This window comes from Rhinichthys klamathensis, unplaced genomic scaffold, assembly GCF_029890125.1.
Source record: "Rhinichthys klamathensis goyatoka isolate OS25496 unplaced genomic scaffold, OSU_Roscu_1.1 h1tg000019l_1, whole genome shotgun sequence".
NCBI classification, from domain to species: domain Eukaryota; kingdom Metazoa; phylum Chordata; class Actinopteri; order Cypriniformes; family Leuciscidae; genus Rhinichthys; species Rhinichthys klamathensis.
The window spans coordinates 6,475,393-6,493,431 of NW_026606570.1; the positions used below are offsets into that span (position 1 = coordinate 6,475,393).

Consider the following 18,039-nt stretch of genomic DNA (forward strand, 5'->3'; position numbering starts at 1 on the left):
ACAAGACCCTATATTTGGCTTGGGTCAGTCAATTGGATTGTATCATCTGTCTGGTGTCTGATCTTTCAGATTAGCAATACAATTCAAGCAATTATTCATGCCTGTTACACAAACGGTGCAGGACTGTTGGGTTAGGAGTTTTAAAAAACATGAGCATTAGCAATTGATGCTTGCTTTAGCTCAACACTCAAAGCCCTCAATATAGCAAAGCAAATTTGCACTGCAACTCCTCCTTTATTAATGATGCATAAGGTGGTCACAAAGTAAAACTGAAAAACATTTTAAATTTAGTATCAGCTGCAAATCTCGGTCATGAAAACTGCTAAGCTGAACGGACGGGACGAATCTACATTTAAACCCACAGCCACACCAAACTGTCAAGGCAATTAAGAATACTGGAGATATAGGAGGAATCCTTCAGACAGCTGTTTGACACAATGCAAGATTCACTGACCATAAATCTTGCTTTAGCTTATTGTACTTTAAGAAAGGTCACCACATGATCGAAAAGATAAATAAGGTTTTTAAAACTATTTTTAATGTGTGTATAAATCGGCATTTCATTGTGGATTTAAAAAAAGAAAGAAATTGCAGTAGTAAACAACATAAGAAAGCAGTCACTTTGAAAGGTTGACCAATGTTTGTTTTATGATATTCATACTTTTACCCAATCAAGTCTATCAATACATACACCCAATCAATGCCAAAATCGTATCTAATCTAATCTAATAAAAAATATGTTTAAAGCTGCAGTCCGTAGCTTTTTTTGGGTTAAAAATTATCCAAAATACATATTTGAGAAAATACATAACCAGCCAGTGTTCAAAACTCTCTGCTTGCCTTAGCTCGATTCAAAGCGGTAAGCTTGTAATAATGTTTTTAATTCCAGTGGTACTGGTGGATTTCCGCGGGAGATTCGAGCATGTCTTTGCGTCATTACGTCACATCTGTACACATAAAGAAGGAGTCTCGGCTAGTATAAGCTATATTGCGTGTGAGGATGTTTGAAGTGGAGATTTATAGCCTTTTCTCACAGCACTTGATATAATTAAACTTATCAATTTGATGGCGGATCCAGAAAGGTTCAAACGACAATCACCAGTGACAACAGATTCACCCGCTGTAAAATGCAAAAGACTTCGTTCGGACTTCGGAGTGGCTACAGAAAAAAAGAGACTGCAACCGGACCCATGCGAAAACAAGGATACATATCGGAATCGAAAGGACATTACATGTAGTCACGCAATGCTGACGGTGTTAACATTAACAATTTGAGAACAAAGTATAATTTGCACGGTTTTGCGTGATATGATAAGTGATTGTTAGATTTAATCAGCGTGATTTACTGCAATGTCATGTACTAATTCAGATGACATTTTTCGGTGAAAATTATTATGTTGGTCTTACTTCCAAAAAGAATAATCTGTGATTCTGAATGCCAGTATCCACACATAAAGTTGATAATTCCGCGAATAACTGCAATTGCAGATTTCGAACAGAGATGGTGACAAAGAGGAAAAACTGCGGACTGCAGCTTTAAGTATCTATCAATACATACACCCCTCAATGCCTTAATATGATATAATATAATATATTATAATAATATAATATAATGAATAATATAATAAAACATATTATAAAACATAAAAAAAATTGCTCTATACTGATCATCCCACTGTTTACAAAAACACTACTGCTAATCCTATTATTATTTTCACTGTGGGGTCATGTAGGGGGTAAAATGGCATGGCTCGTGATTGTTTGAGCCCCGCAAGGAAGTATCCATGAGCAATCATCACTGAGGCCTTGAGGAAGCCACTTCACCCCAGGCTGCTTTAAGGGGTTTTGTCCCTGTAACAAGAGCACTGGAAGTCGCTTTGGATTAAAGCATCTCATAAATGACAACATGCTGGTTAAGTGGACACAATAAAACATGGCATATATTCTGACTAGAGTCAACTGACTATAAAGACAATGACTTTCAAAATTAAACCCACCCTAGGAAATGTTCACTGGCGTAAAAATATACATCCGGGCATATGTTTTATATTACAAACACACTCGCATATAGCCTTTCTGCTGCTGAATGTTACACACATTCATCCAGCATATAGTCCTCCTTCTAGGCTACTGCCAGTATCTAGGCCACAGGCTCCATCATATCTGTCCTAAGCTGACAGTGGCAGTTAAATTTGTGTTATGTGAAAGCCTCTCCCAGGCCTTTTTCATTCACCAGTACAGCACTTCTTCTACCCCGGGGCGTGCGATGCGTGCGTGCACGTATGTGTGCGTATGAATGATGGACGCGTTTATGCTCCCTTTCACTATCTGTTCATGTCCAGCACTGTGATTTTGGGAATTGTGCCCCATCACTTCACTCAGCCACCAGGCAGTCTCTTTACAGCAAAAAAAAAAAAAAAAAGAAGAAGAAATCCTAGAGATAATGACACATTCAGGATGGAAAATGTTTTCTTCTCATTTTATCTACTGAACAAGACAGCAGTAATTTAATGTATGACTAAAGGAGGCTCCATCCCACATATATGCTCATGATAAAAAGCTACTGTCTTCATGTATAAATGCTACTATTTGTAATGAGCTGTGATTTAGAAGAGCTGATATTTTCGCTAGGAGCACTATCACCTCTGCGACTTGTGAACAGACTGTATTTCCACATTTTAATTGACTAGAGAGCATTTCATCTACAGGAGCATCATCTAGAAGGTTTTAGGTCAGCCACTTTGTAAAGAGAGACACTCTACATTCTCTACAATCAATTCAGTTTACTAATAAAGCATACTGTATATAGGCTATTATATAAATTCTTAGTTGAATAGTGATGTGCATGTTTCTTTGCAGCCATAGTATGCTCTATGAATTTGTCTAGCATAACAATGTACTTAACTATATAGCAAAAGGTCTAAAAATAGTTTTATGTGCCATTTAGTAGCAAGTGATACCACAATAATAGACAAGCTTAAGAAATATTTAAACAGAACAGAACAGAAAACACAAAGTGTGTATAGAATCTGTGTCAGAATTTCTGCCCATCTATAAGTAATAAGCACTGACTATTTAACAGACATAATTCCGAACATATATTTCTGCTCGTGGATGTTTAGTTTACTTGTTTCTTTGTTTCCAGGCGGACTGATAATTTTTTTTTTTTAGCCAATAAGATTAGAGCAGATCAAGAAAGCACTTTCCAGTTTTTAGTGAAAATGCATCAGATGGTCAGTGAATGCACTGTGGGCGATCCGTGGGCATGTCGTCTCGGACTGAAAATATCTATGAATAGGTCTTGCAGTAGGCAGAGTGAGAAAGTCAGACCGTCAGACATCTTTTCTCTTGCTCACTCAACCGTGTCAGATTGAGAGGAGGAGCAAACACTATCTTTAACCCATATTCAACAATATCTAGAAAGGCCTTTGCAATTTCTATTTTTTTAATATCCTTACTCTTCCCAACAACACAAGCTGACAGAAATTGACACCTATATAATCGCTTTGAGACAAGGCTGCATACAGTCGGCATTATCTTGTTGGCTTTCTGAGGTTTAAAGCAACAGAGTAGCTTTACTGAACTCCAGATCAACCTGATTATGCCACTTTTGTGAGATTACATGCGATTAGTCACTAACAGTACCATCAGATGATGTTAAAGAAATGAAAACATCTTCTTTTATGTTCCACAGATGAAAGAAAGTCATACAGGTTTGAGGAGGGCGAGGCAAGTAAATGATGACAAAGAATTTTCACTTTTGGCTGAACTATCAGAAAACACTCTTGCATATGAAAGAAATTTGGCCAATTGATTTGAAAGACAGAGCAATGATACTACAGAGTCTCAGAGTATTTCTCCTGCAAAACAGAGTGAGGGAAGTTTTTGGTATGATTTAAAAATTGTTGGAATAAAAACGGATAAAACGAGGGCAGGGACCCATGTGTCTCAGCTGAGCATGTATTTTGAGAGAGAGAGAGAGAGAGAGAGAGAGAGAGAGAGGGGGGCGATAGACTAGACAGACGTGGGTGGTCACATCGGTCTGTAATTACTCCCTCTGGATCTCCAGGTGAAGAGAGATGACCTTTCCACAAGCTAAAAGCACAGCGCGCACAAATCACCTGACAACACGTGCAGGAGTCTTGGCTATCACGTGAACTTTCTAACAATGAACAACAGATGACATCAAAATACTCAGCCTGTAGCACAATACATGTAAGTTTCAGATTAAGTGACAATTCAATGCTAAAATCAAATCAACATCATACCTTGTTTACACTAAGGCCAATTACATGATGCTGCTTTTGTTGTCCTATTAATTTATTAAAAAATGCATTCAATTCATACAATCACTTGAATATACTGTGATGAGCATGCTTTTAATTTATGAAATAAAATTAATGTTATTTTAATTTATGTATTATACAATGGGGCTTGACTTTTTATTATACAACAGTTGAATGCTTGAATCTGATTGGTTGACAAACTTTTTTAAGGCGTGCAATTATTTTCAGGGAAACGCACGGCTAAAGTAGTTCCAGGCAGGAACGATGATTTCAGTATTTTAAAAGTCCTTACAGACTACAACAGCAAAAGAACCAAACCCCACAATGACACTGCCCAAGCAAATAAATATAGGCTAGTAAACAATTGGATAAAAACTACAAATTATGTCCAGGTTTTATGCTACAAAATTAAGTTTTATTATACGGAAAGCACCCCAGATAGCACAATTACGCCTGTGCTAAAGATCTGTTAATTTGGAAAGCATCTGCTGTGTAAAAACATCTGATAAACGTCAGAAAAGGCAGTTTTACATATATTCTAAGTCTAAAACATCTTAAAGACATCTTCTAAATGTCTATATGACATCCAACAGGAAATGCCGAGACGTATTGCAGATGTCCAAACACTTAAAAAAATTCATCTTGAAGTTGTAAATGCAGACATCAAATAGACGTCTCTGAGATGTACTTGTGCTATCAGGGACATACTCTCTTTGTCCCGCTCTCTCTCACACTCAAACGCACACACACACACACAGTACGGACACACGCTCGCATATAAATGTGTTGTCAGCGCTGCTCTGATGATTTTATAAGTATAATAGCTTAACAACTTAAAAGCTACATCATTTTTTCACTAGCGAGGTACATAAACTTACATTCGCAATTAGATAGAGATACTGCTACCGAAACGCTTCGAGTCATCATTACTAACTCGGGTGTGCATTATTTTTCAAATAATTTAACGGCCCGTCGTCAATTATTCCTTACTTAAAATAACATAAATACAAAGAGTACGTTTGCCACATGTGTTTTAAACTTTTAAAAGATTTTTCCTTTGCATGGCCCACCTTTCACTCAAACATTAAATACTCTTTGCAGGATTTTCCTGGAATGAAGCTATACAGAACATGTTTGTTTTGTTTGAAGCGGTAGGGGTTATCGTCTCAAGGCTCCCGGCATTAATCTAGCTTACATTACGCTGGGCTAATCTCTGCCAAAGGCTGGTTTAACCACCGCACATCCCCAAAAATCTACCGAGCATGGTCTCTGAATCCCAGGCAGAGCAGCTCTCATGTGGAGCGACCTTCAAGCGCTCATGAATTAACACAGCAGGCTTTATACACAAACTGATACACACACCATAGCCGTAGCTCCACGCTCGACGCTGAGACAATGAATTGTGGATCGTGAGAACTTGGAGAGGCCGTGCAGCATCACAACAAAGAAAAGCCCCATCTTTTGTGTAATTCGTACAATCCAACACTGTTAATCTCAAGGCTTTGTAGGTCTTGGACAAAACATATAAAACAATGTGCCTGTCAGCTGGCCTAAACTGAAATCAGTTTGCCAAACATCAGAGTAATTCTCTCATGAGATGTGAATGACAACCAGAAAATGTGCCAAATGTACAATCACAGTGAACAGCAACTAGATCATTCACACAGCGCCTTGTCACTGACTGCTCTCTCCCCATCAGCCATGAGCTGACAAAGAAACAGAGAAAGTGAAGCAGAGAAAGAGATTTTTTTTCTCCTTCTGGAATAATCCAGGACACCTGCCCTCCCCCAGGGTTTATAGCTTTATAATCTGCAGTGTGAATGCTGCACTGCTAATAATGCAGTAATATGACTGTCAGACAGCTTGATCATCGCTGCGATCTATCATTCGCATCCTTTCTTAGTAAAGCACGACACACTGATTAAAGCAGAAGACATCAAATAAATTCAGAAGTTAATTAAACAGTTGAGTCAAAACACTGAAATTAAGAAAAACAAATTAGCATTGCAAATGAGAACAATATTGTTGTTATTCTACAAGTACTACAAGATTGAATATTTAGAATGCATCAGAATATGCAAGAGTGGAGCAAGTTTTCACATGTGGAAAGTCTGTTTCAGTAAATTACTTAATGCTTGTTTTCTCACAGTGGTTTTCCATGTTGGCTTCAAAGATCTAAATGAAAATGCGAATTTTTCTCCAAACAAAAATGACCATATATCATCCTATTTTCAGAACAGCTTTAAGGTGAACAAAAATGAATACAATGAAACCACAATAAGATACATTCCAAAAATATATCAAACTGTGTAATGATACGTCACGATTCGATACATACCACGACGATACTGAACTCACGATACACGATATTATTGCGATACTCCAAGACATATGGTGAAAGGTTAACAAAAAATGTACAGTTGATTAAAATGGTAAATTTTGTATAATATTGGGGTGGAAATTAATAGGCTTGGACTTGGTGCTGGTAACCCAATGCACAGGACAATGGTGACACCAGAATAAAAATATTCATGATTCTGAAGCTGAAAACAGAATTATTTTAGACGAATATGCTTGCACTCTGTCACTGACTATATATGTAAAAAAAAAAATAGGCCACTTTTTACTGGTAACATAATTGGCATTATCAGGACCCACGAATATTCCCCCATTACATTAATATACATAGTAGTTTAATGTAGTACTGACACTAAAACTCTGTAAACTTGAATTTTTTCCTCACAGACATTTTCATTTTGGGTGAACTATACACAGCACAGATTGTCACGATACACATTGTTGCATTTTTGTATTGCAATATATTGTGACACGAAATATTGTTACACCCCTAATATAAACTATATAATGAAGGTAGATATGAACTACTAGATAAATAACCAGCTATTATACATCTCACATGTGTTGTGGAAAATCTTTTCTTCTTCTTTAAGCAGCAAGTGTGACAACCTACTCCATAGAGTTTGACAATAATGTCCTATTCGGGATCCCAAAATAAATGTGTTAAATGAAACAATCCATTTCAAAAATCTCCCCGCCCTCGACCTGAGAAATCTTCTACTAGCCCCAGTAGAACAAAATAATCCAACAAAATCAACATCACAACACCAGCTTTGCTGAGTTTATGGAGTAGATTATGATATTAATGATTATTAATGAAGTCATTTAGAAAAGCCTATTATGCATGGTCAAAGTCTCTGTTGTCAGTTGTCCCTGTATTAATATTCTGTCAGCTTTGCTTTCTTCAGCAACGCAGCTCAGAGGATTATGTCTATTAAAATGTATTCATTCTAGAAACATGACCTAGTCTTTCCTTCCTGCAGATTCCTAAAAATCAATTACAACTTCTTAAAATTTTGCCAAGCCTAAAAAAACAAGTCTAGATTGTTAAACCAACCCATAATTAAGCACTTCTCTTTTAGTCTGATTCTTTCTATTAATTTTTGCTGCAGTGCCATACAGGACATTCATTATAATTCTATGCAAGTAAATATGAATCTAATTATGGCCAAACCTCTTTTACAGCAGCCTCCATAAGTTAATGACTCCCTGATAAACAACAAAGGGAACAAACAAACCAATGCCAGATGGTGCAAAACAAGCGTAAAGAATGTTTTGGCTTGATAAAAGAAACCTTTTATCTTTTGCAATTAAAGGAATCACAAGACGGGAAAACTGAAAACTTCCATTCCAGGCCATTACCATTCGACAGTCCATAACAGACTGAATCTTCCTTACTCTAAAAGGGATAGGTCACACAAAAATGAAAATTCTGCCATAATTTACTCAACCTCATGTTGCTGTATGACTTTCATATCGTGGAACATAAAAAATAATAATATTTTGAACAATGTTTAAAAAGTTATTTTTTTTCTGTATTATGGGGTGTACGGAAGCGTATTGCATTCACTTGAAGAAAAAAAATCTACTCTGTTTTTCTGAATTAATGAGTTAATTATCTCAGAATTACGAGATAATTTTTCATGGAAAAAAAGTTTCTGCTCTGTTTTTCTGAATTAACGAGTTAATTATCTCAGAATTACGAGATAATTTTTCATGGAAAAAAAGTTTTTGCTCTGTTTTTCTGAATTTCTGAGTTTTTGAGATAATCAAGTCATTAATTCAGAAAAACAGAGCAAAAAAATGTTTCCCTGAAAAATTATCTTGTAATTCTGAGATAATCAAGTCATTAATTCAGAAAAACAGAGCAAAAAAAAAATTTCCTGAAAAATTATCTTGTAATTCTGAGATAATTAACTCGTTAATTCAGAAAAACAGAGCAAAAAAAAAATTTCCTGAAAAATTATCTTGTAATTCTGAGATAATCAAGTCATTAATTCAGAAAAACAGAGCAAAAAAATGTTTCCCTGAAAAATTATCTTGTAATTCTGAGATAATTAACTCGTTCATTCAGAAAAACAGAGCAAAAAAAAAAAATCCCGAAAAATTATCTTGTAATTCTGAGATAATTAACTCGTTAATTCAGAAAAACAGAGCAAAAAAAAAAAATCCCCAAAAATTATCTTGTAATTCTGAGATAATTAACTCGTTAATTCAGAAAAACAGAGCAAAAAAAATTTTTCCATGAAAAATTATCTTGTAATTCTGAGATAATTAACTCGTTAATTCAGAAAAACAGAGTAGATTTTTTTCTTCAAGTGAATGCAATACGCTTCCGTAAAATCCTAATCTAGTCATGACAAACTATATATCGTTGGAAAGGTCTAAGACTCAAGAATACATATTTGTTGATGATTTTGCAGAAAAAAATATATTTTGGAAGAGTAATGGATTAATATATGAAGGGAGTGTGCATCAAAAAATCTGTATCATTACGAGTTTTCACCATTGTAACAAAAAGTCAACAACCACACTTTTAATCATTCAAACTTTGATTTGCATGCTAAAAGTTCACAATAAAACCTATATAATCTTGTATTTGTCAATAAAAAAATACAAAATAATATTATCCTCTAAAAAGTATATTATCTTATCCTCTAAAATATATTATATTTTTTATCACCTTTTTTTATTACATCACATATTTTAGTAGTTATCATAAATTAGGTATCATTTGAAAGCTTACAAACTCAGAATTCATCCTGTGAAAACCATTTTGAAATTGAATGTTGCGTTACCATAGAAACGGTACTCTAAATTATTTTATCAGACTCCGCCCCTTTTGGGCATCATCATGTTTCATAATTTATGATCAACACCTTTTCTAATCATGACAAAACACATATTGTCAGAAAGGTCAGAGTCTCAAGGTTCCATATTTTGTGACAGAAGTGATATTTGGACAGAAATGTATTAATATGTTATGGCAGAATGCACACAATTAAATTCAATGTCACCCGGTGGGTATTTTTGGTATTACGCCTAAATAAAATCTCATGGGAACTTCAGTGTTTGGGATATCAACTTCAAATTTGGAACACAACTTGGTTAGATATATGGCTTTGACTTTCTGTCATTTTTAGGCTGAAACCTATATTAATTTATATATATTTTTAATAAAAGAAAAATATATATTTTATTATATTTTCATAACAATAAACTTAAACTTCAATAACTTTTATATAATTTAATTCTATGAATTTATTCCACTTCAGCCATAATCCGCCAAGTGTCTTCTTTTAAAAGAGATCAACCGTAAGTCTTTAGTCCAAAGGGTTCATGAATTACAACCGTTTAAGTTTGGGTAGTGCATTTTCACGTCAACGCTCAAAAAGGGGGGTGACAGTTAAGGGGTTTAAACTAGTTTTGAAAGGTTTACGTATTATTTATATTAGCTAAAGACTAATCTTTTTGATTAAGGAAAAATTCTCAAATATCCGTAAAACCAATTATCGTTCGATCTCTATAGCATATACATCAAATATGGCACAAACCTTAAACGTCAACTCACGTCAAACCTCATTGGTTCTCGCAAACACATTTTTGGTTTAACATTTCTTAAAATTTTTTAAAAAGGGTTCTCACATCAGTTGCAAAGGTTGCATCTTGCTTCATGACAGCCTGCCCACTGCTCTGCCCTTCTCATGCATTTTACAGTCTCAGCTAACCTACTTTTACACTGACATTTAAATCACGTCAAAGCATTTAATTAGTTGTAACGTTGCTGCTGTGCTCCTCTAAATCACCAAATCACTTTCAAAGCTGTCATGTAAATGAATAGCCGTCATTAAGTTCCACTCAGTGGCGGTCTGAATATGACTATAGATAATTTTACTAAAAGGTGTGTGAAAACATTTGCTGTGTTGACACAAGTACATGACGTCCGGTAGCCTAATATAAGTGTGAATGCTTACAGGGTTTAAATGAACAAAACTCTGATAAAAAGCTTTGAATGGAAATGAATGGATAAACTATTTCATGATCTTCATCATAACCACAGTCATTATTCTGTCCTCATTCAGACCGCATTTATTTAAAACTATTTGAACTCTACCTTGGAACAGAGTTCCTCTGTGTTGGCCCTGAGAATACTGATGGAAAATCTTTTAAATAAAAACTGACTGTGAAAGCTGTTTAATCATTTTCTCTGACTGTAGTGACAGAATTTTGCTGACTTGAAAGACCACACAAGACAAATAATACATGAGGAAAACTGGCCCAAGGCCACATCGGACTCAGAGTATTTGCAAAGTGCAGCTGCTTCGCTTTTAAGATTTCATATGAGGCCACCAAACAACACTCAACTCAACACGCAACACAATCCCAAACCCTGCGCCGGCTACTCCCAGGAGAGTCTCAGGCAGCTCATTAAATATTCTGTTTAAAAACAGGTAAGATCATTTCCTTTTTTTTACCTAATAACCTGACTGTACAAAATGTGCTAATTGTTTATATGGATAAATAAATATGTGAATGATTTATTATTAATATGCATTAAATAAAACTACTACAATATATATTATATATCTAGTGTAGAAAAACACATGCACATACCGTATGATTTTCCAATGTTTTATTCTCACCAAGGCTGCATTTATTTGATCAAACATATACAAACAGTATCGTGAAATATTATTTGAATAATTGAATGTACTTTAAAATGTAATTTATTTCTGTGATGGCAAAGCTGTATTTTCAGCATCATTTGATTCATTTCTCCAGTCTTCAGTGTCACATGATCCTTCAGAAATCATTCTAATACGCTGATTTGATGTTCAAGTCAAGAAACATTTCTTACTATTATTATAATGTTGAAAACTGTTAATATATTTTTTGCAGCATTCTTTGATAAATAGAAAGTGTAGAAATAAAACATTTATTTGAAACAGAAATATTTTTTTAAATTACAAATGTCTGTACTATCACTTTTGACCAATGTAACATCTTTGCGGAATAAAAGAATTTCTTTAAAAAATATCTTACTTTGTATACTTATTAAATACACAATATTTTGAATGGTTGAGTATGCACCGTTTAAAAATGTCTTTAATCCAATTTCAATCATCTTTTTCTCACAAGAATAGCTTGAATTTGAACTTTGACATTTGTGTATAAAAATACTAGAATGTCAATAGAAATAAAAGAAAAATCCTGTAATCCCATAAGCTTCAAGTCTGTATCGAAACTAAACAGTTTAAATTAAATATCCAATTTTGGAGTAGCCGCTGGTTCCTTCGAGATTTTACAATGGGTTTTTATTTTTTATTTATATGTAAAATAAAGCCTGTGGTGAACATAAGTTGACTATTTTGACGTTTTGTTCTACAACACACACCCATAGCGAAAACGCAATTTCTGTTCATTTTTGAAAACATACGTTTTTAATAAGTAATAAGACAGATTGGGGTGAGTGTGTGCGGTGTACATTCATTGTAGAGCAAAACGTCAAAGTATAGTCAAGTTATGCTTATCACAGACTTTATTTTACTCATAAATAAAAATAAAAACATAATAAAACCCTATAGGAAAATCTGGGAACCAGCGGCGAATTAGATTTCCGGGTTCGGACATCATCCCTGCACCACTCTATTTGACCAAATATTTATATCATCTCCTACTCATGGGCAAAATGCCATCCAACAAAGACTTCTCTATAATGTGAATATCCTATTCAAAATACCACCATGCAACAGCAATTGGCAAATATGCTTAATATCCTAAATAAACCATTTCTATATGTCCTGCCCCAATTTTCATTTTTCGGAAATACATTTGTTTGTGAAGTACATATAACATACAGGAAAACCCCCTAAGGGTGCCGACTATAAGAGCGTGATGTCCATACGAAGAGAGCATTAATCAGAGTAAAGCCATAATATACTGCAGGTCAAAGAGCCCTTCTGGGAGGGACATTTCCTATTTCGGCTTTTCCACTCATTTGCCTAGAAAGACCTACAACTGGGACCGGAGGCTTCACTCCACTCACAAACAAGAGCTTATTTAAAACATGGGCAGCAACAGCCAGAAAAATACTAGAAAAAAAAACAAAAAAACTGGGTGCCTCTAGGGAAATTCAGTTTAGGATCACCTTTGATCTCTTCTCTCAGTGTGCGGTGACAAATATCCATGTGTGCAATAGCAAATAACCTCTAAAATGTCTGTCTTCTAAAAACAGTCACCGTGATCTTGCTATTGACATCTTATACTGCACGATAGCATTGCAGCACTGAAGAGGCGCACAGACTGACAGGAACACATCTCAATCAGGTACATCCCTTCTTAGTCTCGTCGAAATTGTCTCTATACTGTTTGAAGTTGAGACATTAACCACACCCTTCCTTCGATTATGGCTACATAAAAACATGCATGCGTTTCTCCCATTTTGACGGTGCTGCTGGATCAATGTGTGCAAAGCTAGGCCGACAACTGACACAAAACAGCTGTCTGTTATTCCCCTAGATCCAAAGAAGTACATAAAAAAGCATCTTTGATAATAATATATCTGGAGGCGTTTTTTTAAGAAATACATATTTTTGTGCATCCTATTCTTTTAATTATTCTTCAAATGCTACAGCACAGTCTGTGCTTGCACTGTCTTTAGCTGAGATAAATGACCATTGCACTTTAGATCCATTTAACCATTTTCTAGATCAATTAATTGATTCAGGTTTGGCCGTGGATTTAAGTGAAACTCTAATTCTGCATACAGAGCAGTTTGCTGTGAATATGTTTAAAATCTAAATCTATACACATAAGTACCTACCTAATAATCTATAACTGTGAAATTGTAATGTGCAAATCTGTAAATAATCTATATTGCAAATAACCTCTACATGGAAGTATTTGATTTGAATCAGATTAACAAGTGCAACTGATCAGTCCTTGACACACTGAGGGACTCTTCCCATTACCGTATGAACTGGGCCGCCAACTAAGGTCTTTTTTCTCCAATACTGTCGCACCTAATGGAGTTTTGGTTCTTTGTCACTGTCGTCTTTGGCTTGCTCAGTTGGGGCTTAAAAGACAACTAATATTCAGAGAATGTTATTGATCTGACACTATCAGATGAGAAAGCAAAAACTAAACTGAATCGAGCTGGAAAATGACAATGTTGTATTCTGTAAGTCTTTTCATAACTGATGAACTTTGCAACATTGCCACTGTTATTGAACTGAAGTGATTCAACACTGAATCTGACTAGTGCAGTACTGCCCTCTGTAGATCTGCTTTGTTGTTTTTAAATGAAATTTGTTTGATAATTGATGAATTTTTGCAAACATTGACACTGTTACTGAAATGGAATTGAAACAACACTGAACTATATTGAGCTGAATATTGACACTATTGTCTTCAGTTGCTCTACAGCTGAAATTTATGTTGTTTCATAACTGATTCGTTTTGGAACTGTTATTTTATTATCTGTTTATGACCGTGACTCTGCTTTCAAAATCTGTTTGTATAAAGCACTATATAAATCAATGATCAGTACATGAGCTATTTTTAGAGCAGGAACAATTCTGTAGATACCCAGTAGTTGTGACAGGTATTAAAAATATCATAAGTAAGATACAACGGGGCTAAAGGCGCACCGGGGTAAAAGGCACCTTTGATTTTATTTTCCTCTAAACCACTAGATGGCTAGCCTGGGAAAACCCAGACAACTTCCGGCAAATTTAGATTTGCTCTGAAAGTTAGTCTGGCAAAGAGCTCATTCAAGCTCATTTCCAATCCACCGAAATCGCGGCACCAATCAGAAACGTTGGGGCGGGCTTTACACGATGACGACAGCGCTGGGATTTTGAAGCAGATTTTGTAGCCTAAATTACAAAGATGGATGCCGCCGTCGAACATCACTCGTTCGAATCAGCTATCGCGTCTGTTTTAAGCGATTTGAACGTTTCCTTTTTGTTAAAAACCGAGCAAAGAACAATCGGAGATGTTTCTCCACCGCTCTGCATACGTCATCTCCTTCATCGCTCTGATTGGTTTTAGGTCTATCCGCGACGTCCGTTGGTGACGCCCCTCTGGAAATGATTTGTCTATAACGCCTTGCCAGACCATAACTCAGTTACAACTGAGAATGGTCTGGTTTTAACCAGGCTACTAGATGGCACAAAAACTTGCCGCAGCACTTTCCAAAACATCCTTTTTAAGGATTACACATGGAAATTTGCCTGATCCTTGACACGATCAGCAGTGCAAAGTGCATTCTGTGCTAATTTGATCTAATATTTGATTGATGTTTTTTTTTTTACCATTTTGTAGCAATAGATTTAAGTAGCAAATGAGATTATTATTATAATTGAATATATTTTGAACGATTTTCAGTTTTGCTCAAGGAAACTGCAACGGTTTTTCAATAACGGAAAAATATGTAAAAAATATGATAGCCTATTTGGGGTAAAAGGCCCCCCTCGGGTGCGAAAGGCACAATAATTAACATGATAATAAACAACCGGCTGACTTTTCCATTTGTCGACCTAACATGGTTAGATTCAGATGGTAAATATCACATATTAAGTTGGGTGTCCAGTCCACCTCATATAATAAATCATATAATAAAATACAATTTATTGTTACTACTGTAAATCTATATTAAATTATTATGGGATCTCATTAAATGCTTTCAGAATCTTTACTTAAAAAAAAAAAAAATTTTGTTTCTGTATTTTTAAAAATTAACATTTTTATGACAGTATATTTACTGAACAAAAATGAATTCATTTATTTATCAAAATAAAAAGAAAATAGTACAAACTTTGCTAAAGTGATTATTAAAATTATTAACTTAGACATTAAAAACATTATTTTACCAAAACTATTTCGTATTTGTATAAATAATGTGTATTTTCCCCCATGCTGGAGAGCCTTTTACCATGTGTGGGGGGTAACCTTGTCACCTTATAAGATTTTTAAACAAAACAAACCACTTTTATGATTTATTCTCACACAAAATCTGTTGCTCCATCAATGTTCAATATATATATATATATATATATATATATATATATATATATATATATATATATATATATATATATATATATATATATATATATATATATATATATATATATATATATATAAATATATGTGTGTGTGTGTGTGTTTCAGCAATCATACAACATGGGAGAAGTGAAAAGCACATTTGTCTTCAGGTGTGTTAATAAACCACAGTTGATAAACTGTGTATAATGGTACTGAAGTGTACTGAAATATTTACATAATGTTCTTGGATGAAATTTGGAGTATCGTGGTACTTGTCCAGAAATATGGCAGTACCACAGTACTTTGTTATAATGTGATATTTATTATACTTTAAAGTACTTATTAAAAAATAAATAAATAAATAAATAAACATGATAGCAACATATAATGTACAAAGAAACGCTCATAAGTACTTTGTGTGCAAGTGTAAATACCCCAGGAGAGCAGTGCTCAGCAAATTTTAATGTCCAGAACATAATCACACAGATAATCAATGTTATATCACACAACAACAATAGCCATTTTTCACCTAACCAATATGGTTTACAGCTGAGAAAAACACAGATGTCAGATCCTCTGGTGTTATTGCTGTTATTTGCTCAGTCATGGCTTGATACGTGAGAGGGCTTTAAGAGTCTTCTGAGAACACTCCCATATCCACAGCTCCTCAAAACGAAGCATTTACACACATTCCCCTTTGTCACTGAGCAACACTTATTGACTTTATGCATAATTCGCTATTATATGTTTGCAAAGGGCGGGTCATTATACTGTTACCTACTCCATGCTCACTGACGTCCTTAAAAGCAGCGTACTGCGACATAAACCACGACAGTTTTTTTTTTTTCATTAAAGGCATTAAAAGTAAACTAATCTGTCACAACTCATAAGACTCAAGCATTTAAAAAGTTTAATTAAAAAATACTCCCTACCAATCAAAACATCAATGCAATGCGTAAACTACACGTTTTCGCATCCCTACCTGCATAGACAGCAGCAGCATCAGCATCACTCGGTGAGAGTAAAGGTGTGATATTGCGGATGGATGGAGATGGTTAGTATTGGATGGATGTGGCACATAACTTGAATATGTGCAGCGACGACTAACGGAGGGTTTTCTTTATCAAGCCTGTGCAAGCCCTGTCCTTGTCATTTCGCCTTCTTCTCAGTCAGTTTTCACGCGAGTGTTTGGCTCTCCCACCTGCACAGTATCCGACGCCGCGCAGTGAGTCTGCATCTAGGGCATGTATTTGGCAGGAAAGCAGGTTGGTAATGCCTACAGCGCAAGCGTATTCCGAGTACGCCATTCACCAGCAGAGCACTATTTTGCAAAAACGCTGAACCTCTGTGGACCACAGAGATTGAAGGGAGTGCGTTTACAATCACAACGAGAGAGAGAGAGAGAGAGAGAGAGAGAGAGAGTGAGAGAGAGAGAGAGAGAGAGAGAGAGAGAGAGAGAGAGAGAGAGAGAGAGAGAGAGAGACTAGCCTATAGTGAGTCATCAGTTGTGGCACTTTAACGTCTGTAACGGAGATTATACGTGAAATCTGTGTAAGGGAGTGAGTGAGGCTGAATCATTTTCAAACTCCTCCTACACAAACACTCTCAGTGGTGTGCCGTTCGTAAACTGGTGTTTTTGATCTATTAAAGACACATGGATCAAAACGCACAATTCCTATTTTTTATGGAATTTCCAGTAGGCTATTTTAATTAATGTGCCCTCGAAATCACAATAAAGTCCACTGTCTCTGTCTCTTGTCATTTCTCCGATTACTGGTGCGAGGGAGGGACAATATAAGTTTTCCAAGTGTGCCGCACAAATCCTGGAAAGTGAACCCAAAGCATTTCGATCGCCCCTTGGTGGCTGGCTCCAGTAAACCCCGCCCTCTCCATGTAATCGAATGGGACGCGAACCAAACTAAAAAATCTTCATTAGCCACACCTCTTTCTTTTATTTATTTTATTTTAGCTAGTTCTCATCACACAGACGTATCAAGAGTTTGTTTGTAAGTTATTATTTGATGCTATAAAAATGGGGTGTATGTTTGTCAGCTGTGCTTGCGATTGAGTCTGTCTGCAGGAGTGGGAGTAGGCCCGTACAGTTTCTGTTCAATGCGAATACATGTACCGTTCCAACCATATTCTACAATGTACAAAAAAGTACATGCATATTACAGAAAACACCGATGACTGTTTTAAGGGGAACAGGAATTAAGTTGTGCAGCTATGGCTTTTTAATAGACAGATAGTCTAGCATCATCCCAGAAAGCAAACGTACGTCTGCAAGATGTCTGTTAAAGATCACTTCATCTGGAAAGCATCTGCTGTATACTAACATCTGATAGAC

The 18,039-nt window shown here is 35.5% G+C and overlaps 1 protein-coding gene across 2 annotated transcripts in view; it reads right to left on the minus strand.

Annotated features, from left to right (window-relative positions):
• apba1a (amyloid beta (A4) precursor protein-binding, family A, member 1a) overlaps positions 1-17,068 on the minus strand; it is a 57,965-nt gene extending 40,897 nt beyond the window's left edge. The window contains exon 1 of one of the 2 annotated variants that reach the window (XM_056237393.1): positions 16,675-17,068. The gene's annotated coding sequence lies outside the window, so the exon portion shown is untranslated. The remainder of the gene's footprint in view (positions 1-16,674) is intronic. The other variant, XM_056237385.1, reaches the window with a different exon arrangement.
• Positions 17,069-18,039: the final 971 nt, after the last annotated feature.